This window comes from Xyrauchen texanus, chromosome 7 (genome assembly GCF_025860055.1).
Source record: "Xyrauchen texanus isolate HMW12.3.18 chromosome 7, RBS_HiC_50CHRs, whole genome shotgun sequence".
Classification (NCBI taxonomy): Eukaryota; Metazoa; Chordata; class Actinopteri; order Cypriniformes; family Catostomidae; genus Xyrauchen; species Xyrauchen texanus.
This window is the reverse complement of record NC_068282.1, coordinates 3,874,987-3,900,071: the sequence shown is the minus strand read 5'-3', so window position 1 is coordinate 3,900,071 and position 25,085 is coordinate 3,874,987. Positions and strand designations below refer to the sequence as shown.

At 36.1% G+C, this 25,085-nt stretch overlaps 1 protein-coding gene across 1 annotated transcript in view; it reads left to right on the top strand.

Moving 5' to 3' along the window:
- Nucleotides 1–2,727: 2,727 nt before the first annotated feature.
- The window catches only part of LOC127646722 (synaptotagmin-2-like), a 60,531-nt gene continuing 38,173 nt past the window's right edge, over nucleotides 2,728–25,085 (top strand). The window contains exon 1 of the mRNA XM_052130560.1: nucleotides 2,728–2,962. The gene's annotated coding sequence lies outside the window, so the exon portion shown is untranslated. The remainder of the gene's footprint in view (nucleotides 2,963–25,085) is intronic.

Genomic DNA, 25,085 nt, shown 5'->3' with positions numbered 1-25,085 from the left:
TGTTTCAATATAATACAACTACGATACGATACAGCACATACAGTAGATAGCCGCCTAGCCAGCACCTTCTAAAAGAAGGTTGCTGCATTGCTAGTAGGAACTGCTTGGGTTAATGTCGATTTTTGTGACAAATATACAAAACAGTTAATTATATAGTGTGAGCCTGAGAGTGAAAGATTTGGCTACTGTCAACTACTGGTATTATTAAGAGATTCTAGTTTGTGGACAAGATGCTCCGTTGGTGAGTGAGTTCAACAGTGCATCCCATCATTCTTTAATAATTTACATGGAGCATATTAAGTTACGTGCTGCTGGTGCACAGCGGGAAAGCATCTGAGCAGAACCGAAGCGTTATTGAACATATCTACTGCAATGAATACACTGCCATGTGTGCCTCTATATGATGCTCCAAACCCACCCCACACTCGATGGTGAGATGTAAATATCTCCAATTCGCGGATGAATCGTCTTGTTGAATCGGTTCTCTTTAATGATTTGGTCGAATCGATTTACAAAGCATTTGAAGTCGCTTGTAGTGACTGGGTGAACTTTTATTTGGAACTGCTGCTGTAATGTGAGAAGGAATCGCTCTTTTGAATCAATACTTTTTAACTATTCTGTCAAACCGATACGCAAAACACGTGTTAATCACGCGACTGTACAGTAGAACTTTGAGAGTAAAACTATGAGGTGGGTGATGTGTTCATAATGATAAACAATGCAACATTTGGCATATTTATTACCTTAAAAATAATAAAAAAATATCTGTATTTAACTATGACCAAAACATTTACTTAAGAGGATAAAAAATGAGCAATAAACATGGCTAACATGATAAATCAGTGAATGTGTACTAGTTAGTTGAAAGAAATTGTCCGAATGAATCAGACTTTCCAACGCCAGGCAGGGGAATGTACCACCATTTCTAGCACTGCATTCTTTCTTATCAAAGTAATGTTCGCAGAAAATATTTGCACAAATAAATTGTACCGTAAATTCACACAGGAAGCGTTCTTATGGTTAATGGTGTGTTCACGTCATGTCGGAAATACCATAATTACGAAATCCCGACTCGAAAATCGTTCACATCTTCGTAGAACAGTTGTGACGTCATGTAAAAAGAACCAATATGGCAGCGCATCAACAGTTGAAGGTAGGGAACACCATATATATATATATATATATATATATATATACATACATAGATCCCTCATTGGGTTGGTTCAGATACGTAAATTCTTAAGTTCTCATGGACACGTTCTACGTCATCATCCACTGCCGAAGTTTGATTCCAATAAAAAACGCAAGTGCAGAGAATGCAGGAAATTACCCGGATAAGTCATTGAAATCGAGGATGCATCGGATGGTGACTTGTGGGCAAGAACTCAATACATTATTTGCAGTTTGCTAAGGGGAAAAACATTTTGCCCAATGTTTGAGGAAAATCATACACTCTGAAAGTTGGCTGGAAAAGACAATAGACTGTTGCAGACCGTATCGGTCCATTTACATTCATGTGTTGACAGATGGCTCTTGACCTATCCAATATGGCGGACGTGCCGATGTATCGTGGTCTATAGAAACAGATGCTAATAAGGTATCTATGTATCGGTATCGATGGGAAACACAATCAACACATGTTTCTGTTTGGTATTACATTTTATTGTGCCATTAATGCCTGGAGTACTTTTTATTATTATTATGGTTTTGCAAGAACATATAGAGGTGAATTAAATGAATAAGTGTAATGATAAGCGATTTGCCGTTATAAAGGTTACAATAGAAATTATTAACTTACAAGGTCTGAGAGGACGTGAATAGCTCCGTGTATAATCTACTAGTTGACATCACATAATTACAGTAATTCAGTAATACAGTAAATATGCCGTGAAAACTTAACGCATGGCAACAGGGCTGTGTTTTTGCATTCAAAAGCAGATGGATGGTGCAAGATGGATTGGAGCCATGGTATACGATTCAACAGCCAAAGACGGATGTGACCGTTCACTCCGAAAGCGTTTTTTGCATCCGTCAGTGCTTTTTCAGTTGTTTTTAATGAACGTTTTTGACCATTGCAGCACATCTCACGCAGAAGCGCCATGTTTGTAGGCACAGCGTTAAGTTAAAAAAGGACTTAAAGGACATATAATAACGTGTCACGAGAACCTGCGTTCTGTTCTAATCGTTGGGCTATTTCTAGCTTTTTTTTTGTTTTGTTTGTTTGCACTATAACACATTAAGTCTGACTCTGAATGTCCCCTAGAACCCCCCCACCCCCACATCAAAATCCTCAGCGGCTCTAGCGCTTCTCCCGGCCGTTCATTGAATGGTCCATTACTGCACCTCTCTCGCTCTCTCTCGCCCCCACCCTCCCGCGGTCTTATCACTCCATCTCTTTTCCTCCTATTCATCCTGGGTGATTTTCAAAGCTCAGCATTCTCCTTAGAGAGGTTTTTAAAGCAAAATGGGTGGGATGGGTTTCCAGAGTGTACCATGAAAAAATACCACCCTCATCCAATTGGAAACGAGATGAGTTTTTATTGAGCAGTACATGAACCAATGACAGCCCAGTGCCGGCAAATACAGCAGTAGAGCACCACAGGCTGTGGAGCTGAGCAACGATTGCAGGGTGTGAGGCTGAGAAATGTGTGTGTGCGCATGAGAGCATCACTGCAGCTGTCCCGATCCAAGCTATCGTGTGTGTGCGTATATGTGTGTGAGTGTGGGGGTGCCTAGAAGACATCTGGGGATGTGTGTATGTGTTTGCCCGGGGTCTGATATTTCCAACAAAGCCAGAAGAGGATAAAAGCAAAGTCCTGATTATTGTCACTTAGCTTTTTCTTTTTTCTTAAGCTCTCCAAGTGCCCTGGGAAGTTTCGTTCTTCTGACCTCCCACCTTCTCCCCACCACCACCCTCCTCTTGGTGCAGTACATCTTTAGTGAGGATACGCACCATCCAGAGGTAAGTACAGTATCCCCTCTTTATGGTAAGGCATGTGAATTCTACTATGCATTTGAATATTTTAAAGCTTTTTTAACACAGATAAGAGTCTAAATGTAGTCTTTAAGTCTTTATAACAGAATTTCAGGGAAGAAACAGTGTTTGAATGCAGCATGGAGGAGAGATCTTTGTTCAGTGAGTGCAACTTTTACATGCAGGCGAGTGCTGCAGTATCACATTACATAATAGTGGCCAATGTGCGTAGAATACAACTTGAGTGTGTCATCATTTGTAACCGCACAATATGCATCTCATGAAACCTGAAGGATGCAGTTTAATACATCACTGCTGACTCTGTAGGTACGTGTTAAGATACAATTCAGTTGCATTTGTTTTTGTACTTTTATATTTTGTCATGTCAAGTTTCATGATTTATATTGCATATATCTGAATTGCAATGGCAACAAATTCTCATTAGGCAACAGCTAATGAATTATTGAAGTTCCAGAGTACTATTGCACAGACTATTATGGGTTGCTGTCCAGCAGAGAGCTTGTTATAGCCGTACAGCTGCTGATTCCGAGCATCTTTTTTGCTGATTGAGCTGTTCCGCCTACAACAGGCGCAGATTTACTTGTCCTGTCAGCTACCAAAGGGACTTCATCTTATAAATTTGATTAGCTTGATGTTTTTTTCGGTGAAGAAGCAGAACATATGGAGAAGCGAAGCATAAATACTCTCTTATTTCTTTGCTTTGACATAAAAAGGCACTAGTTAGCAGGAGAAATTAAAGAGATATTTCACCCAAAAATGAAAATTCAGCCATATGCACTATTTAAAAAATAGTGGTTCCAATAGGTTCTATGTACAAATTTGGTTTTATGTACCTTTTTATAGTCTAAATATTCTTTGTGCAATGGGAAGGTTCCATGAATGTCAATGCAAGTTATGCTCAGTGGACAGCATTTGAGGCATAATGTCGATTATCACCAAACTGTATTTCGACTCGTCCCTCCTTTACTTTACTGGTAAAGTGGAAGTCAATGGGGTCAATCCGTAAACGTTAAAATACTCACTGTTTTAAAAGCATAGCCACAAGATGTGAACAATATGCATGTTAACGTGATTTTATTGTGTTAAAATCACTTACTAACCTTTACTGTGTAAAGTTATATCCAGTTTTACAGCGTCATTGCCTTGATGACGTAACGGAGTAACCTCTTCAACCCTGAAACGAATGTAAAACGATGATTTTAACAACGTTACAGCTCAAATAACACAAGTTTTAACAGAAGAATCCATTTAAGTGCTTTTATACAATTATTAAGTCTTTTAAACCCTCTAAAAATTGTAAGTGACTCACTATAACCTCGATTTTGCTTTTTTTAAAGAAAAGGAGGGACGAGTCAAAATAATTTTTTGTGGTTATCAACATTATGCCACAAATGGGGCAGCTGTGGCTCAGGTGATAGAGCGGGTCGGCTGCCAATTGCAGGGTTGGTGGTTCGATTCCTGGCCACACTGACTCCACATGCCGAAGTGTCCATGGGCAAGACACTGAACCCCAAGTTGCTCCCAATGGCAGGCTAGCACCTTACATAGCAGCTCTGCCGCCATTGGTGTATGAATGTGTGTGTGAATGGGTGAATGGGACACAGTGAAGCGCTTTGGTAACCTCTAAGGTTAAAAAGAAGTGCTTTATAAGTGCAGACCATTTACCACAAATGAACACAAACCTCAATTGAACCCTGAATATTCCTTTAATGGCAAAAAAAGGCACAAGTGTTGAAAAGTTTCATTCTTGTGTGAATCATCCCTATGAACTGCACTGAGGTCAGTAATAAAAGTCAAGAACTGTGTGTTTTATTCTTGTTCTTCTTTGCCGCACAATTGCCAATGCAGTCTCGGAGCTCAAACACATCAGGCCTGATAACAGGAAAAGGCTGTTTAAGAGGCAATCGCATTGATTGCGGTGGAGACCAGGTGAATAGCGCGTTGTAAGTCAGATGGAAAATAGAAATGCAGACTGGGATAGATGACGGGGAGGTGTGCAGCAATTCAAGCTAAGTGCTTGGGTCAATCCTTGAGAGCTCCACATTATATATCGTATATATACATTCGATGCAGAGTAGACCTTGCTCTACTGTAAACAGAGGTGAGACAGAGGAGGCATCGCCGCATTGGACACATTCACACACACATACACACGCTTGTGTGAGTGTTATATGTGGAGATTGTGCAGTGGAGTGAAAACGTTCACCCTTCTAGTGATAAATCTTGTTCCTGTAGTGGCGTACAGGGGTTGGTAATGTTTGAAGAAGAACATTGTCCCTTTTTTATGTTTTACAGTAATGGATGGGCTTGGGTAATAATGACGTAGGATTTGGACTCAACGGACACATAATGCGCTGCTATTGTAAAGAACGTCTCTTTTGCAGTGGGGGCTGTGAGACTGGGAATATTTGGTAATCAGTATTGTCTTATTTTCTAGTAAAAATATCGAAATGTGACACATTTATTCGACACAGGTTTCCTCAAAACAAGACACAAGTTAAGCTCAATTGACAGTATTTGTAGCATAATGTTGATTACCACAAAAAATGATTTAGCCTCATCTGTTACATAGTTACTGTAAGGCATTTTCAATGGGAGTGAATGGCGTCAGCCCAAAAACATGTATACTCGCTTTCAAAACATTTCAAATGTATAGCCACAAAACGTAAACGTTATTCACGTTAACGTGATTTTAGTGGCATAAAAACACGTACTAATCTTATCAGTGTAAAGCTATATCCAATATCGCAACTTTGTTCAACTACTTTTGAAACTTTTGGATAGTTTTTGCTTCTTTTTTATATAAACAAAGGAACTGGTTGAAATGATGTTCTGTTGTAATCAACATTATACGTCAAAATCCTGTCAATTGAGCTTAACTTGTATTGAACCGTAAACATTCATTTAAGTTTAAGTTTATCCCAGTGGTAAATTACTAGGGATGCACGGATGTATCGGTTAAAATCATCGGCATATCGGTAATAAGCATGAAGATGGGCATATGAAAAACCGATGGTAAATTGATCATTAATTAGTAACAAACTTTGTAAAAACTCCAGAAGTAATAATAGCCACAATATCTAGAATGGCTGGCACTCCTCAGAACATGTCATAGTTCATTTTGTTTCTGTCTCGTTCTCACGTTAATGTTGAAAAACGTTAAACGGCACTAACCTTTAGGCAACATGATGAGGGAAACCATTCCAAACACTTTTGACTTTGACTTCTGAGATATCCATTAATTCTGCATAATTGATTGCAATATGGCTTTGTGTGATTACTAAACCTTAATAAGCTGCGTTTTAAACAAACTGCATAAGCAGAAGGGCAAAATGTTTTATGTTTTTCATATCAGTCATCATGCTATCATATTTAGCCATTTATTTGATCTTTTTTATTTGATCTTGTATGTATCCTTCACTGTGAACATTTTGGCCTGTCATGTGGTCAACAGGTCCAATGTTCAATGGAAACCTTTTCGTACATTTTAAGCATTAAAACAGTGATCTGATGTCAAAATATGGCAAAGGCGTAATTTTGGTTTGAAAGTTAGTAGCGACATATAGCAGGGATGGGGAGTAACGGAATACATGTAACGGGATTACATATTTAAAATACAAAATATAAGTAACTGTATTCTACTACAGTTACAATTAAAATCATTGGTAATTAGAATACAGTTACATTCTAAAAGTATTTTGATTACTGAAGAGATTACTTTGCATTTTATTGTCATTTGTTTCATTTAATATTTTGTCCTTTCAGATGGAAAACATTTATACATATAAATGATGCGAACCAAAGAGCATTTGAACAGCGTGAAACACTTTCTTATGATGTGTTACATTCATACGAGCACACAGAGAAGTACGTTTGAAGTAAGTTTGGAGTAGAAGAAATCGAGATGAACCTTGTGTAAATTGTTAGCTTTACGCTAAGCTAAAATGCTATTTCTAGCCATTTAACATGCACATGTTACCAGACACGATCATATTTATTTATCAAGAATATTCAAGTTAGATCATAATTTCTTTGTCTAGTAAGACCTTTGATATTAGGGCAAAAATCATATTCTTGGTAATAATTTTTGTATTGTTTTCCTGTAAAAATATCTAAAAATCCTTAAAACAAGATCAGTTTGATTAATCTTGTTTTAGAAACAACACTGCTTGAGATATTTTGGTTTTTCAGAGAATGTATATATAATACATCATGTATTGAAAAAATCTACCAGTGCTGAAGAAGTAATCCAAAGTATTTAGATTACATTACTGACCTTGAGTAATCTAACAGAAGACATTAAAAATTACATTTCACAGCATGTATTCTGTAATCTGTAGTGGAATACATTTCAAAAGTAATCCTCCCAACCCTGCAGATAACAAGGATCTTATTCAAAATGTTGGTATTGAGAAAATACGAGAAAGTCAGTCTATTAATATAGTCAAAATAACAGTATTACCTCATATAATGAGTATCATATCTTACAGTATTTCTCTGCCCCTCCATATTAAATAGCAGCCTTTCGTTTCAATAATTTCTAAAGAATAAGCAAATTAAGAACTGGCCACTGCACGGTTAGGAGGAAAAACGTGATGTGCGATAAAAACTTGCAATAACATGCAGCAATATGCGATACGATAAACCTAAGGTTAATGGGTCAAAATCAAATGTAATCTTTTGCAAGATTTAGCTCGTGAAAATATCAAAGCGGCATAAAGTGACATTCTGTAAAATGTATTAACAAAGTAGGCTTTAGGCTTAGCCCACAATTAACAAATTTTTTTTGTTTTATCACAAATGCCTTATTTTATTGACAAAACATTATTTTTGAATCCTGATGCCCTTCTCGAGTGTGCAAAATAAAAAATTTATTGGGAGTTATACCAGCGTCTTAAAGCTGCACTGTGTAACTTTGTGCTCTCTAGCGACATCTGTGATTGAATCTTAAAATTGCAAGAACACTTTACTTGAGTCGTGTTTCGGCACTGCTCTTCTGGCGAATTAATTTCATATTATGAGGTTTCCTGGACATCGCTTGTGTGTGATCATGACTGGAAGATATTCAGAGCCGCAGTGATAATGTGCTATTTCATGTTGATATAATTAGGTTATATGATTAAACATTTATCTATTAAATATTACTTGCTTTGATGAAGATAAACAACACTCGCATTCACATTTTAAATTTTACACTTAAAACGCTTTTACATAGAGAACATGGGACCCAATCACCTCAATCACTATCAGTATATTTTAATATTATTTTTGGAGTGTTTTATCTACTATTAATGTTTTTATTGTACTACACTTATCAATTTACAAGGTGATAGTTGTGATATGGCTGATACAAGTTCAATGGAAGACTTTATTATTGTTGTATTATATTGTACAGCCTCATTGATAATGCAAGTGAACCGTAATACTACACTAGTATGTCTAAGAAATGTCACAGGAACTTCCCCTGACAACATAGATACATCGCGATTGGTTAACGCGAGTAATGTTTGATTTATACAAGCATGACAAGCAATATAAGCTTCAACAACCCAACCAGAAAACATATCCAAGCATTAAAGCAGGTAAACAACTTTGCCATCCGGATTGTTCCGATACAGTCCTGTACTGTGTGACTGACTGAACTGTAGTTGCTTCCTTCATTTTAACGGCGACTCGCAAACTACAACAGTGCATTACCGCCATCTACTGTTAACATGGGAACGAGACAGCGGTTCTAATTTCCCGTGTTTATGGACATGACGTAATGACGCAAGGATGTACATCATAAACCAGCGATTTTGCGCCGATTCCGACCCGACAGCTAAAAATAAAAATTATTTTTACAGGCTTACCGTAGTGATTACGATACGGTAAGAACACTCTTTTGAACATTGATTGATTATGTACTCAAGACATAATGGCAATTTTTAAGGTGTCTTCCTTAAGAGGGCGCTTGCCGGCCGAAAAAGCAGAATCATTCATTGGAAGAGGTTGGACAATAATTTCCATATTAATAATTATACTAAGGACATTTAAAACACAGTATGAATTTTAAGTATTTTCTGTGCGGTAAAATTGCCCAAATGTCGGGTGGGACATTTCTGATTTTCAGAAAGTTGACCCTATCATCCCTTCCTAAAATTATGCCTCTAAAATAAGGTAAGTAACAAACTATCGGTATCGTTATTGGCCTATATAGCCAAAATATTTATATTGTGCATCCTTATAAATTACATTTATTTATTCTTGTTTTAAGCATACATCTTACAAGCTTTGTGTAAGTAAAGAATTTGTGAAGAAAGGAAATGTATCTTGTTTTTATGCATGGTCAGATACAGTATTTATACTGGAAAACAAGACAAAAATACAGATTATAAAGTGATTTTTTGCAGTGCATGCCGTGTTCAACATTGTACTGTTTGCCAGTTTATTTGTGGTACCAGTAAGATAAGTGAACCCATGTAAACTTTATTCTCTTCTCTATATCTCTCGCTCGCTGGAGTGCCATATGTTTTAAAGGTGGATATTTGGTTGATGGCTCATGAAACTGAATGGTCTTTGCCTGCTGTAATCATGTCTTGCTGAAATTGGCATGCAATAACATAAAGTGAAAGAGTCTCCCGGTGCTTCTTCAAATCAACACGGACAGCCAATAAACATTACATTTTTTTTTTATTTCCTTAAAGGCTATTATCATCACTTCTTCAATTTCATAAAAGGCACAGTAGGATGTACACTAGTTAAATTAAAAAGGCAATTGCAGCATTAGATGGCAGATTGCACAGTCAAGCTCAGCTTATTTAAGTAAAAAATAAATAAATAATAATAATATTAGCTACAAATACAGTATATGCTTTAGAATTATATTATACTAATATTATATTAGATGAATTATATTATACTATATTATATTAAATTATATTATACTAATATTATATTATATTAAATTATATTATGCTAATATTAAATTGTATTATATTATATTACATTATATTATATTAATTATATTATACTATATTAATTATATTATACTAATATTAAATTGTATTATATTATTTTATATTATATTATACTATATTAAATTATATTATGCTAATATTAAATTGTATTATATTATATTATATTAATTATATTATACTATATTAATTATATTATATTAATTGTATTATATTATATTAAATTATATTATGCTAATATTAAATTGTATTATATTATATTACATTATATTATATTAATTATATTATGTTATATTAAATTGTATTATATTATATTATATTAATTTTAATATATTATTTTAAATATATTATATTATATTATAATATATTATATTAAATATATTATATTATATTATATTAATTATATTATATTATATTATATTAAATATATTATATTATATATATTATACTATATTATATTATATTATATTATATTAAATATATTATATATATTATACTATATTATATTATATTATATTAAATATATTATATTATATTATACTATATTATATTATATACAACAGTTAGTTCTTGTCCTCGAATCTGATTGGACGAGAGATGTTCCATGAGCACTGGTGGTCTGACACCATCAGCACTCAGACGCTTCACTGTGTGTGTGTCACTCCGCTTGTGTTCCTGCTGTTGTTTGCCGCAAAGTTCATTTGCATGTGAAAATAATCAGTGGCGAATTTGCCATGAACTCTCAATTTTTGTAAGATTGATTATATTGTATACATAACAGATTTATATGAATACACGTTTAACACACTTCTAAAGCCTGAGAAATATTGCATACAAAAATGCGAAAAACATTTGCGTAACTTTATTTGCAAAAAGTATAAATCTAGCAACATCAGCTGCGGTGTAAGTGAGGTTTATTAGAACAGACGCGATAACAATGACGGTGATCCGTGAAATATCATAAATTATGTTACTTCCTGAGTTTGTCCTGATCCACCAATCCTGATAGAAATTGAATGAAGCCCAAATCTCCAATAATCTTTCAGAAACGGGCATTTTCAGCTCAACAGCAGACGGTGGCATTTTAGAAAAGGTGTTTACATTTTTCAGTAGCATGACAATAGTTCAGCTGTTTTTCAAAAGAACTTTTACAGTAACAAGCAGTAAAGCAAGTAGCTTCAATGTAGTTAGTTACTGTTTGTTAGCAGCGTGTAGAGTAGTTAACTGCTGTATTATGAGCAGCTTGACTTTATGAGCAACGTTTTATCTTAAAAATACCTATTAAAATTAGAAGACCAGTATATATACGTTTCAACTGCTCAAAATGCACGCTTTCAAACAGAAGTTGCATTTGTTTGACAATGTAGCCGTTGAAGCATTATTTGCTTTTTCTTACTATCGGATGAGACTATTTACCACTTTATAAGGTATTGACAATCACCGTAACAATGACAGAAGGTCACATGATGACATGAAGTTCACCAATAGTGGCTCTTCCAGGAGCAACGACCAATAAACGTGTGGAGACGGTGCTCAGTGTCTCTCACATCAGGGTAACACATGGGAAATTTAAATAATGCAGTAAACAGTAACTCAAATACATTAAATGTAAACAATATATGTAACAATAAATATAAAGAATATACATAACTGATATTAAAAATAAGAAGAAACATAACTATTCCCATAAAATATAATGAAATATGATGGGTCATGCAGGGAATTGTGGGAACACCCGATTAATGTTTTTTACTGTAATTTTAACAATATTTTACTGTAAAAAGTACATGCGCTCTCTTGTTAAACAATGTACATTTGTACCGTTAAATCGTACTTTTTACATCGAAAATTTGTTTTTGGTAAAAAATACTGTATTTGTCTTTTCATATTTAAAAAATGTGTTGTATATTTTACAGTTAATACTCGTTAAACAATGAAATTTGTTTCTATAGCATTTTTACAGTCTCTTACCGTTAAAATTACTGGCATTTTTAACAGTGTACATTTTTTAATCTTATTTCTTTAAAAAACACATTTACTGGAGAAGCAAATATAGAAGATATTTTGTTTTGTTTTCAGAGAAATCCAACGCAGTTAAGCAGCATTTATGTTTAGAGCAAGAAAAAACTATTTGTCAATTACCACATTAGCAAATACTGTAGTTTTTTCATGTTTTAAGCATTAATCTTACGATACATTTTATCAGTTAAACGTTTGGCATAAAGCTTTTGTGCATGTGATCATAATTAGTAGTAAATTAAAGGCATGTTTACTACAAGGGTTTGCCAAAACTGTAGATTTGTGTAAGGAAAACAATGACTTTCAGGGTCATTAGAAAGATGGAATATTGAAAATATAAAGATTAAATACTGTAATTAATTTTCTGGGCTATCTCAGGCCATCTTAAAGACTTTTTTAACAAAACACTAAAGATTTGAACATATTTATGATATAACGTACACTGCAAAAAAAATATTTTCTTACAGAGTATTTTTTGTCTTATTTGTCTTGGCTAAACATCCTTCAAACAAGAAAAAAATGACATGAAAAACAGAATGACATGAGATTTTAAGTCTGAGTTTAAGTTTGCCAAATAAGAGTTTTGCAATATTGGCAAGTTGTCTACTTCTGGAAATCATTTTGTGTCAAATTGTTTTGTTTGCTGCAAATGTTTCACATATGAACTACCACTTTGTCGCAAATAAACCATTTTTGCAAGGGATTATTTGCACGCTGCAGAGCCGCACTACAGTTTGTTTTGATGTGTTTTTGACTGAACCAGCACAACGTAATATTTTGCAAGGACCACCAAAGGTGCTGGGTGGGTAGATTTAGTGCCCTCGGGCGAAGAGATATTACAACGTGCTTACAAAATCAGATGTGAAAGGTGTGTGTTTTTGTGTGTGGGAGTTAAAGAGCAAAAAAGCAATTTTACCATTCTTCAAAATTGACCCCATCACTAAGCTCTGCCCCCCTTGGTTGCTGTTTTCTCGCTCAGTTTTACAGAACATCCCATAGGAATAAATCATAGATTTTCACAAATGGTGGTTTGTAGTAAAATGTGCATTTAAAGTGGTATAAATTAAATGGATAATATTTGTATGTGTGCTGGAGTGAATTGTGATATTACAAGCCAATTTGATCTGCTGTTTTACAAGTAAAAAATGTCACCTCTACGATGACCCAAATCACTACGTAAATTAATAAACAATAAGTTATTAACATTAATTGGCCTTGGAGCAAATTTATTTGACCTTAAGGATGTTATTAATGTTTACTGAGGACTTATCCATAGTTTAATCCAAAGTATGAACTTCTTAGGATTTATTTTAAGATTTAGACAAGGCAAAGAAGTACTGTGTGGGTCACAAAGTGCCCGAAAACAATATTTTATCATACTTTTGGATAAAAGTCTGTAAAGTTCAGTTTAAAACGTTCCAAACTGTCATAGACATAAATTAGAAAAGAGCCAAATCTTCTTAGATAATATTGTGGATGGCAACAGTTGCTAAGGTATGATTGGTCAGTAACATTTTTAAGGCGGGGCTTAGCAAAGTTAGCTTGGGCCAGTTAACCTCTGCTGGTTGATGCTGTAACTACACCTTAAGGGCGCAAAAAGCAAAGTGCTTGACCAAGTGTATCTCTCTGCCTCCTGCAAGACTACAAGGAACACCCACTTCACGACACGCCCACTACATGTAACGCCCCCCTTGGATCATCAAGCGATTCTATTGGCTACAAGGACTTTAAAAATACTATGCAATCACTGGATGATTAATGTTGTCTTAATGCTTTAAATATGACAAAGAATAACTTAATTTATATGTCACATATCATATTATTAAACATTATTATTATTATTATTATATTATTATTAAACTGAACTTACCTGAAGGTTAAAAACTTAACTTAAGAACAAGCACAATTTCTGCTTGTTCAATAAAAAAATATATAAATGGTAAAATAAACATGTATCTGTTCTGTTTTCTCTAGTTAGCTTACAAGCTAATCGGTTAGCCTTTTAGCTTAGCATACCGCTAGCTTCTTCTCCTCTTTACATTCATAAAATGTATCTTCGCTGTCGCCACCTAGTGATACGGCATTATGATTGAATTCACAATAACTTTTAATTTGTGGTATATTCATTTTTTAAATCTTTGTGGTTTTAGATACGTTTAGAATTATGGATAGGTGTAGGTGTATGGTTGCTGCGGGACTCCAAATAAACACAACAAACAGTGTATGAATGTGGCATCCAACTGTTCCAAGACTGCAGGATTTTGCTGTTTATTTGAGGGGGCATAACTTGTAGTAGTCTTGCAGGACGCAGACAGACCCCTCTCTCATTGACAGCCATTAGCTGTGTAATACTTATCTGACAAAATACTTGTTGTTTTTTTATTTTTGTTTTTTTGTAAGCAACATAAATCGCAAATACTTCATTATATTATAGTAGATGTTTTGCTAGCGCTTTATTGTTTGGGAGGACTCTTAAAAGCATGGACTGGATACCTCAGGGTAGCTAATCGCAGTTATCTTGACTCTTATTGGCTAAAAGTCATCTCTTCCTGATGATGTCAGTGCAGTTATGCTGGTCAAACTGGTTGAAAGGCACTTTTCTGTCTTCGTTCATGGGTTTTGTAAAGAATCTGATGTGTTAAAAGTAAATTCTGTTGTTATTTAAATCTTTGCAGGCAGTGGTAGCGGTTAGCAAGGAGTTTGCTAATATGAGAGTCCTTGTACTTTTGTATGGTGCAAATGATGTATTTATTCAAATAAAACTCAAATATTTTCATTAGGATAACTTAATTTAGCAGCATTAACCTGTCAAGTGCAGCAGTGGTGTAAATGTTTGCAAATAGCTAGGTGGATGACTTTGGGTCGCAGTGCTTCAGGCTAGCACAGGCAGACTGCTGCACTAGCACTGGTGCAGTGTGTTTCCACCCCCGACACACACACACACACACACACACACACACACACACAAAATACTGCTCAGACAGCTCTTCCATATTACACTGCCTACTCTGACAATGACAAACTGGGCTGAAGTGTGTTGCTGAACAGCATTTGTGTGTGTGTGTGTGTGTGTGTGTGTGTGTGTGAGCGTGTATTTATCACTTTGTGGGTACCAAATGTCCCCATAAGGATAGTAAAAACCCGAAATTTTTGACCTTGTGGGGACATTTTGTCGGTCCCCATGAGGAAAACAGCTTATAAATCATACTAAATTATGTTTTTTGAAAATGTAAAAATGCAGAATGTTTTCTGAGAGGGTTAGGTTTAGGGGTAGGGTTAGGTTTAGGGGATAGAATATAAAGTTTGTACAGTATAAAAACCATTATGTCTATGGAAAGTCCCCATAAAACATGGAAACACAACATGTGTGTGTGTGTGTGTGTGTGTGTGTGTGTGTGTGTGTGTGTGTGTGTGTGTGTGTGTGTGTGTGTATGTGCGTGTGCTTTTGCCTAACAAAAAAACTTCCTCTGGCCATACCATGGTATTTGAAAAGCACCATGGTATTGAACATATTCATGTACCATACAGTAGATTTTATGGGTGAATCTCAAAAAAACCTGTCGAAAACCTTTCATGTTACGGTAATATTTCACACCAAGATCACAAGAAATGGAAATCTGAACTAAAAGTTTGCATAAATGAAATGAAGCCTCTTTTTAGGGTCATTAATTTTTTTATTATTATTATTATTATTTTCATGGCAATTCAACACCTTCCCAAATTTCCCATTAACATAATGCAAAAACATAAAATGAAAATCGAATTCTCATTACTTTAATATGAATATATATGCAGTTGTGGCCGAAACAAAATGGCACCCTTGGTAAATATGAGCAAAGAAGGCTGTGAAATGCTGCATTGTTTATCATTTTGATCTTTCATTCCAAAAATGCACAAAAATCTAACCTTTAATTGAAGTAAAACTATCAATATCTCATTATTATATATATACATACATGTTGGCCACAATTACTGGCACCCTTTTATTCAATACTTTGTGCAACTTCTCTTTACCAACATAACAGAGTCTTCTCTTAATATGCATAATGAGATTAAAGAACACATGGCAAGTGATCTGAGACCATTCCTCCATACAGAATCTCTCCAGATCCTTCAAATTCAGTGGTCCATGTTGGTGGACTCTCCTCTTCAGTTAACCACACAAAGTTTCTATGGGGTTCAGGTTAGGGGACTGGGACTTTGTGACCATTTTTGTGTTGATTTTGATGTTTGTTTTGGATCATTATCCTGCTGGAAGATCCAACCAGGGCCCATTATAAGCTTTGTGGCAGAGACAGTCAGGTTTAGATTGTTTCATCTGTTGGTATATGATAGAGTCCATGATGCCATGTATCCAAACAAGATATCCAGGACCCCTGGAAGAAAAACAGCCACACAACATTAAAGATCCAGCACCATATTTAACTGTGGGCATTAGGGACTACCCACCTCTGGTGTTTGCTGCCAAAAAGCTACTTTTATTGTTTCATCTGCACTAAAAAAAAGTTAATTATGAATGGGAATATACTTCAGATATATTTGACTAATTGCTAGGGGTGACAATAATTGTGGCCAACATGATTTGGAGAAAAATATTTATTTAATAATGAGATATTTCCCCTGTTTTGATAGTTTTACTTCAATTAAAGGTTGTATTTTTGTTATTTTTTGAATGAAAGATCCAAAGGATAAACAATGCAGATGTTTATTTACCAAGGGTGCCAATACCTTAAGCAATATATATTTGTGTGTGTGTGTGTGTGTGTGTGTGTGTGTGTGTGTGTGTGTGTGTGTGTGTGTGTGTGTGTGTGTGTGTGTGTGTACTACTAAAATTGTAAAGAACAAAATATAGTCTAATTACTTCAATGTGAAAAACATTATATTAGTTAAACTGCAAAGAAAAAACAAGATATATTAGTTAAACTGCAAAGAAAAAAAATCTTATTTTTGATACATTATTGCCCAAAAAAAAAGATATATTACTTACATTTTAAAGAAAGAAATCTAACTCTCATTAATTTAATGTGAAAAAATATACAGTTCTTAAATTGTAAGGGGAAAAAAATCAAATTATTATTATTTTAATCCCCAAAAATATATACCTACATTGTAAAAAAAAAAATCCCATTGTCAGAAAAAAATCACATTGTCATTACTTTAATGCGAAAAGGGTATATTACATTATATTATTTAACATTATTACCGTTCCATTCTAAAATCACTAGATTATTCCGATTTAGTTCACTCTATTGACACCCATTGTTCCATCGACAGGCATCCATACTTAGCATATAAAAGTGACATAAGTTGTAAAAATGTTTCTCTTTGGGTTCATACGTCTGACCTAACTTAATAAAAAGTCAACATTTTTCAGATAATATTGCATTAATTTATTTAGGCTTTAATACAATAACAATATAAGAGCCAATTATTTAATTATGCAAACTTGTCTCAAAGCATGGTATATTTTTGGTCAGTTTTTTGGTTGAATGATCTGTAAATGTACCTGTGATTTGTGTAACGCCCCTTTACAGATCCATGTGGTGAATGAGAGTCTGCAAACTAAACAGTCTTGATCCCTGCACAAACTGATCAATACACGAGAGGTTATCAAATGCCGTCTCTAGAGACCCACGAACGCCTTTGATAGATGAACTATATTGTACATTCACATCGCACCAAATGCTTCAACTTTACCATCTTAACTGCTAATGAAAAAACGTCAGTTATGTAGCGTAATTAGCTACACATCAGAAGTGAAACCAGAACTGTTTTCATGATAAGTGAAGGTCTTATTTCTAGATGAACAATATACCATACTTAATTAAAATCACTTTGTTATTCTCATTTCCTTCCGCAGCATTATGCATAATTCAGCACAAGAGATTATGGTTTAAAATAGTACCGTGTAATTGCATAAGCACATGTTTGTTATGATGTGGGTATGTGTGTTAGTATATGCAAGTTGGATTGCAAACCAGTCAAAAGTCTGTTGTGATAGTCACAGACAGCACAGAAATACCTTCAACTCACCTTATAATCGTGCATAATTAGAGTAGCGAAATGAATATGCTTATTAACTATTAAAGGGATAGTTCACCCATAAAGGAAGATTCTCTCATCATTTACTCACCCTCATGGCATCCCAGATGTGTAAGACTTTTACTTCTGCAGAACACAAACAAACAAACAAAGATTTTTAGAAGAATATTTCAGCTGTGTAGGTCCTTTCAATGCAAGTGAATGGCGGCCAGAAATCTGAAGGCCCAAAAAGCAGCATAAAATAATCCATTTGACTCCAGTGGTTAAATCCATATCTTCTGAAGAGGCGTGTGTGTGTGTGTGTGTGTGTGTGTGTGTGTGTGTGTGTGTGTGTGTGTGTGTGTGTGTGTGTGTGTGTGTGTGTGCGCGTGTATTTATCACTTTGTGGGGACCAAATGTCCCCATAAGGATAGTAAAACCTGAAATTTTTGACCTTGTGGGGACATTTTGTCGGTCCCCATGAGGAAAACAGCTTATAAATCATACTAAATCATGTTTTTTGAAAATGTAAAAATGCAGAAAGTTGGAAACTTTCATGTGTGTATGTGTGTGTGTGTGTGTGTGTGTGTGTGTGTGTGTGTGTGTGTGTGTGTGTGTGTGTGTGTGTGTGTGTGTGTGAAAAGATCAATATTGAAGTCTGTTTTTACTATAAATCTCCACTTTCACTTTCAGATGAATCTAAACTGGTGCCACATGTGTCTTTCAGATTTGAAAGTGAAAGTGGAGATTTAAAGTAAAAATTGATTTAAATTTTGATCTGTTTCTAACCCACACTTATCATTTCTCTTCAGAATACATGGATTTAACAACTAGACACTTATGGATTACTTTTATACTACCTTGTGTACTTTTTGGACCATCAAAGTTCTGGTCACCATTCAATTGCATTGTATGGACCTACAGAGCTGATATATTCTTCTAAAAATCTTTGTGCTCAGCAGAAGAAAGAGAGTCATACACATCTGTGAACTTTCATTTTTGGGTGAACCATTCCTTTAAAAGGGAGGAAAAACACTTCCTGTATTGGTCGTAGTTGACGTCAATTGCTGTACAGTCAATTCAACTTTTGTAACAAATTCATCGGCCACTTGCCAAAATTGGTTTGTATTGTTTAATTGTTTATAAAATAGACCAGGTTTCTTTTCAGCCTTCATTTTATGTTAATAATTGTGCATATTATTGGGTTTATGCCATTCATTTCAATGTTAGATATTACTGAGATTTGCGTTTACTTTAGTCTGAAAACCAATTTTGGTACTGTGTTGAAATCCACTACATGTCCAAAGTGAAATCTGTGTTCTTGAAAAGTGGTATCTACTGCAGAGAGGTTTGGCAATGCATTTAGATTTAGCGTTTGCTTTTATGTTGACTCATTAGTGAATGATCGATTATACATACTGCTGCCATGATCAAATTACCAGATAGAACCATAAAGAGAGAGAGAGAGAAAGGTAGTTCATATTCAGATGTGTTGCATTACTTAATTACACTGCTTTGCTGCCCCCTACTGGTGCTCTGTCATTAGGGGCCTACAGAACGAGTTTGTCCTGATAGAAGGACATTTTTATGCCATAATGGCTCAAACATTTCTGGTCAAGTTCTTCCTAGGCCAAATGATCTTCAGAAACAATGTTGATTCTGTATACAAGCTGTGAAAGAGCAACATTTGAGCAATTCAAGTGTCCTCCTGAGTGGCAAAGATGAGTTAAATTAAACAGACATAGAAGGAATTTGAAATCTACAGTCATTCAGAATCAAAGCAGCAACATAAAAGCAGTCCTGTGCGATTTGTAATGAACAAATGGTTTGAATATGATCAACTACAGGTTTATTTGGAGCTGAAGGGGTATGCACAAATGCCAGGAGATTAGTCACTGAGCTTCTTCCTCTCTGGGTCGGACCTTTTCTGGGGTACTCGCTCAAACTGGCCTAGATTTGGAACATTTGGAAGATTGAACATCTCTGGTTTGGGGCGGGGACACCAATAGTTACACCAACGTTCAAACTATTTTAGGTGCTCAAATGTTTGCTGCTCAAATTTCTTAATGAAAATGAACTAAACTTAAATTCTAGAAAATGTTGTCACAACAAGATTTCATTGCGTTCTATGGTGTTAACTGGGCAGTGGATTTCCAAGTACTAGCATACATTGTGTGTGAAAGTGATTGCTCCGCAATTGTTGTGCTAACTATAGCATAGTTACCAAACTACACTCTGTAGTGCTTCCAACCAGCATGGGTTTAGCATGCTAACACTCACTTTCGCTAGTTCATACATAAAGAAATAAAGGAGATTTATTTGAGTTACAATGACATGTCTGATTTTGTTGGGTTTACCCAAATCAACTAGGTTCTTTCTACACAAAGTGTTTATGTGAAGATAACATAGCAATTTTAAGTTTATGGAACCACTGTCCACCATTGAATCAATTTCAGTCAGCGAGTATTGACGCTGACTACCACCCCAGGAGTCGCAAGTTCGAATCCAGGGTGTGTTGAGTGACTCCAGCCAGGTCTCCTAAGCAACCAAATTGGCCCGGTTGCTAGGGAGGGTTGAGTCGCATGGGGTAACCTCCGCTTGGTCATTATAATGTGTGTTACTTGCTTTCGGAGGGGCACGTGGTGAGTTGTGCGTGGATGCCGCAGAGGACAGTGTGAGCCTCCACGTGTGCTACGTCTCTGCGGTAACATGCTCAAAAAGCCATGTGATAAGATGCATGGATTGACGGTCTCAGACGCGGAGGCATCTGAGATTCGTCCTCCGCCACCCGGATTGAGGTGAGTCACTACGCCACCATGAGGACTGAGCGCATTGGGAACTGGGCATTCCAAATTGGGGAGAAAAATAAATAAATAAACCAGATATCCTTCTAGCACATGTTTACATAGAAAACTATTGAAAAAATAGAAACTTGTTCAGTGTTTGCGTGTTTGCTGTCAGCTTTAATATATTTGGAACTCCCCCATCCTTAAATAACACCGTCTTTGTAAAGCTGCATTACGTTTTGATGGAATCGCAAACTATTTAATGTGCAGCACAAAATGTCTACTTGTTTTAACGTTTTAGGGACATGCAGAACAGTAGGTGCCACATCCAGAAACAGCACAAGCTTTGACAGATTTTTACCATATTTTACATAGTGGACAAATCGTTAGTTCTTCTGATGTTCAGGCATAAAATTGTCGGGTTCCAGAAGTAAACAAATCCCATTTGTTTGCCCATTAAATGTGTTCAAAATGCTGACATATGTATTTAAAAGCAGGCCTAGATAAGTTTTGATGGGGCATGTGTGCAGTGAGTTTGCTGCCCTCCCGAACTCCACAGCGCCCCTCAGCTTTTCCAATGGAAATTTGTGGTCAAATATGGTACTGCAACAAACCCTGCTCCATTGGAGCAGAAATTAATCTGCCATTAGGTAGTGCAAAACCAAAGGTAACTTTAGTATTAATGTGCGGTAATGGGCAAAAACAAAACGGTCCTGCTCAACCCGCTCCGAGCGGGATTTGAACCGGGGTTTTGGGCATGGGAGGTGGGCGTGCTAACAAGGAGGCTAAAGGCTACAGCCTCTAGCGTCAGTCACAAGTGCACCTCTTGAGGCCAGGAGAGTGAGGTTTAAACACACTGCACAGCACGTACCAGCTGGCTACCGTTACACTCACCCCCCCTAAACCTCACTCCCATCTGGGTCACGGCACCACTGTTACTGGTCTTGCTCGACCCACTCCGAGTAAATACTTCCTAAAATAGGTCGAAGAACCCAGATTGAGCAAGACTAATAATGTTAATAATTCATGACAAGTACTATTGAAAATGATAAATGTATTTTCATATTATTATATGAAAATTATTTTGCAGAAATATAGCTATTGTCATTCTATGAGCCCCGGTTTATATTTTCAGCCTGTTTCCCCCGAGGAGAAAGACTGTACATTTAAAATAAGGTACTGTATATCTGCTTAAAGTATTTTTTTTTGTATTTTAGTATTATGTTTAGAAGTACACTAGCATATAGATGATCTCAAACCTAACAGATATGGGTAAAAAGCCACAAAAATCTAACACATCTAAATTTTAACCTCATGCTATGACCCCTTTAAAGCACAAGTGTAAGAGGACTGTGAGAGAGTGTGGATTTGGGCCAGAGATTCTGACTGGCCTAATTTGGTTAACCTTCGCAGGGGAGAGAGAGAGGCACTGCAGAGTAGAGAACATCCTCGTTAAAGAGACCCGCTCCCTCACAGTGAGGCCGTGACTCCCCCGCAGGTGCTCGCTCGCTCTCAAAGCGGACTTCTCTGAAAGTAGCTTCCATACAAGCCATTAAAGAGCAAATCGCCAAAATTGAGTGTACATTCTTTGTGGCACTGCAACTATTTTGCACGTACGGCCTTACTAAAGGCCTGCTGACTCACTTGTTCACAGTATGTGGTGAATTCTCAATGAGTCCCTTGTGACTTTGGGGTTTCCTCTTTATAAACAGAAATACTTCCTGCTTTAAGCTATTAAAGTGCTGCGTGTAATTTTTCAGATCTTAAAATACTTTCGTCTATTCCAGTTAATTAGAGAATACTATAAATAAGCCATTTGTAGGTGGCGGTTTTAAAGCATTGCTCTTTCTGAGCGGCCGACATGTTAATTCTGGTTTGGGCAGGATAAGGGGTTTGGGAAATCTGTTTGTACTGCTACACTGCAGCCCTAAAGGATAAAAGATGGAGGGACATTCCCATTCTAGAGAGCATTTTATTGGACAAATATCTGTGCAGTGCAAGACGAGTCATTCATAATTTTGGTCCAAAGAAACCTTGTTGTTCTCATTGTGCTTGTTCACCTTGTTCCTAGCACAATGCTATCTTATGACCAGGGTTGGGAGGGTTACTTTTTAAATGTATTCCACTACAGATTACAAAATACATGCTATTATATGTCATTTGTAACGTAATCCGTTAGATTACTCGAGGTCAGTAACGTATTCTAAATACTTTGGATTACTTCTTCAGCACTGGTAGATTTTTTCACTTGTTTTGACTATAAAAACACCAGTATTGTAAGACAAAATACACACGTTAAAAATACATTCTCTGAAAAACCAGAATATCTTATGCAGTGTTGTTTCTAAAACAAATGACAATAAAATGCAAAGTAATCTCTTCAGTAATCAAAATACTTTTTGAATGTAACTGTATTCTAATTACAATGATTTAAATTGTAACTGTAGTAGAATACAGTTACTTATATTTTGCATTTTAACATAATCCCGTTACATGTATTCCGTTACTCCCCAACCCTGCTTATGACATCTAAATGGAAGCGCAGTGTAGTTCTAGCGGAAAACTAGCAGCTGTACATCATCACATCATTAGCTGGGTAACTCCTAGCCAATCGAATGTAAGCCATTGCTTTATAAGTCTGCTCACAATCTATCACATTGCAGTTTCAGTGTGCTAACACAGGCAACCTCCACCACCCCACCACCACCAGTTGAGCCCTGTCCCGCACAGGGGTAGGCACCTCGCCCCTGCCTCCTATCTCCGGCAGGACATGACGGTTCTGGGTACAACCCCCTCGGACCGCCAGACAGGGCCTACACCAAAGAGAGAGACATTACTTCCTGTTTTACATTTATCAAATAAATGGCATCTTAAACCTCACTCAAGCCTGCGTGTCTTCCCAATAGAAATACATTTACTATAGTGCACGACTTGTAAGGCGATACATTTTAATGTTTGCAATACATAACCAACTAAATTTACAAGCTTGTTTGAGTGTGATCAAATTGCACAGTAGCTCATCTGATAGAGGGTTGCACTTGCGATACAAAGGAGCAGAGTACGAGTCCAGAAGAGCACGCGAGTCGACACGTGAGCTGAAAATAGAAGCACCACAAAATGACGTGGTTGTGTTTTTCATCTAATATTTGCTTTTAATGACACTATCAATTAGGTTTAGGTTTAAGGTTTACAGTAGGGAAGTCAGTTTTGTTGTTTTAAAACTCAATAGAGCATTAACCTTAAAAACCTCATCTGTTTGGGATAAAATTGTACTTGCTTTTAGCGCCACATAGTGGACATTTAACCTCAAAACTGCGATACGTGTAAGAAACCACGTAATATAATTTAGCAAAAATGTCACCACAGTTGTGTCATTTTCATGAGATCATGCTGGAATTTTGTCAGCATTTAGGGGTACAATAGCATATACTGCGGAGTCACTACAGGAAGTCACCTGTAAGAAGGAAAAAAATGAAAACCGCAAATCTGTGCCCACAATTTTGCAATTCGTACCCTCAGTTTATATACCGTGCTCACAGATTTGAAAACCGTTCCCTTGTTTAACAAATCATGTACGTGGTTTTACCAACCGTGCCTTCAATGTACTGATCTATTCTCTCAGATGCGTAAACTGTACCCACGATTTCACAATCCGTACCCATGGTTTCATTTTGTGCCACCTTAAATCAGTATTTTGAACACAACCGGTAATATTAAATTTTTCGCATTTGTGCTTTTCCCCTATGATTAAAATCTCACCAGCTTTATTGAAATGTATCTTATCTAAAAACAAATCTCTGCAGAGACCATTTTCAACTTAGAAAGCAACTCAAACTTTAAATCTGCTCACATCCATCCGTCACAGTGAACCGTGCCATTTTGACATTTCCACCTACATGCCAAAATTCTGACAAGGGCATGTGTGATATCAGATTTATTGTGCCACTGCAGTGTGTTTGGAAATACAGCAGTGAGTTCAGATTGCCTGTGCTGCAGTCAGTTTGAGCTATCTGAGATATCAGAACTGACAAGAGCAATGGTGGTGAAACGCCCTGAAAATGACAAGTCAGATAATAGGAAAACTCACTCGGAATGACCCCATAACTTTCAATGAAAGCATCATTACTTTTTGTCCTCTGACATGATCGGTGTACCTCTACTACATACATGAATGATACCTCAATAATACTTTACCTGGGGCCAACCTGTAAAGGACAACAAATGCTGTCAATTGAGCTTAAATTATATTGAACCCACAATTCTCCTTGAAGTCATATCTAGAGACCAGAATATCATGGGTTAGACTCT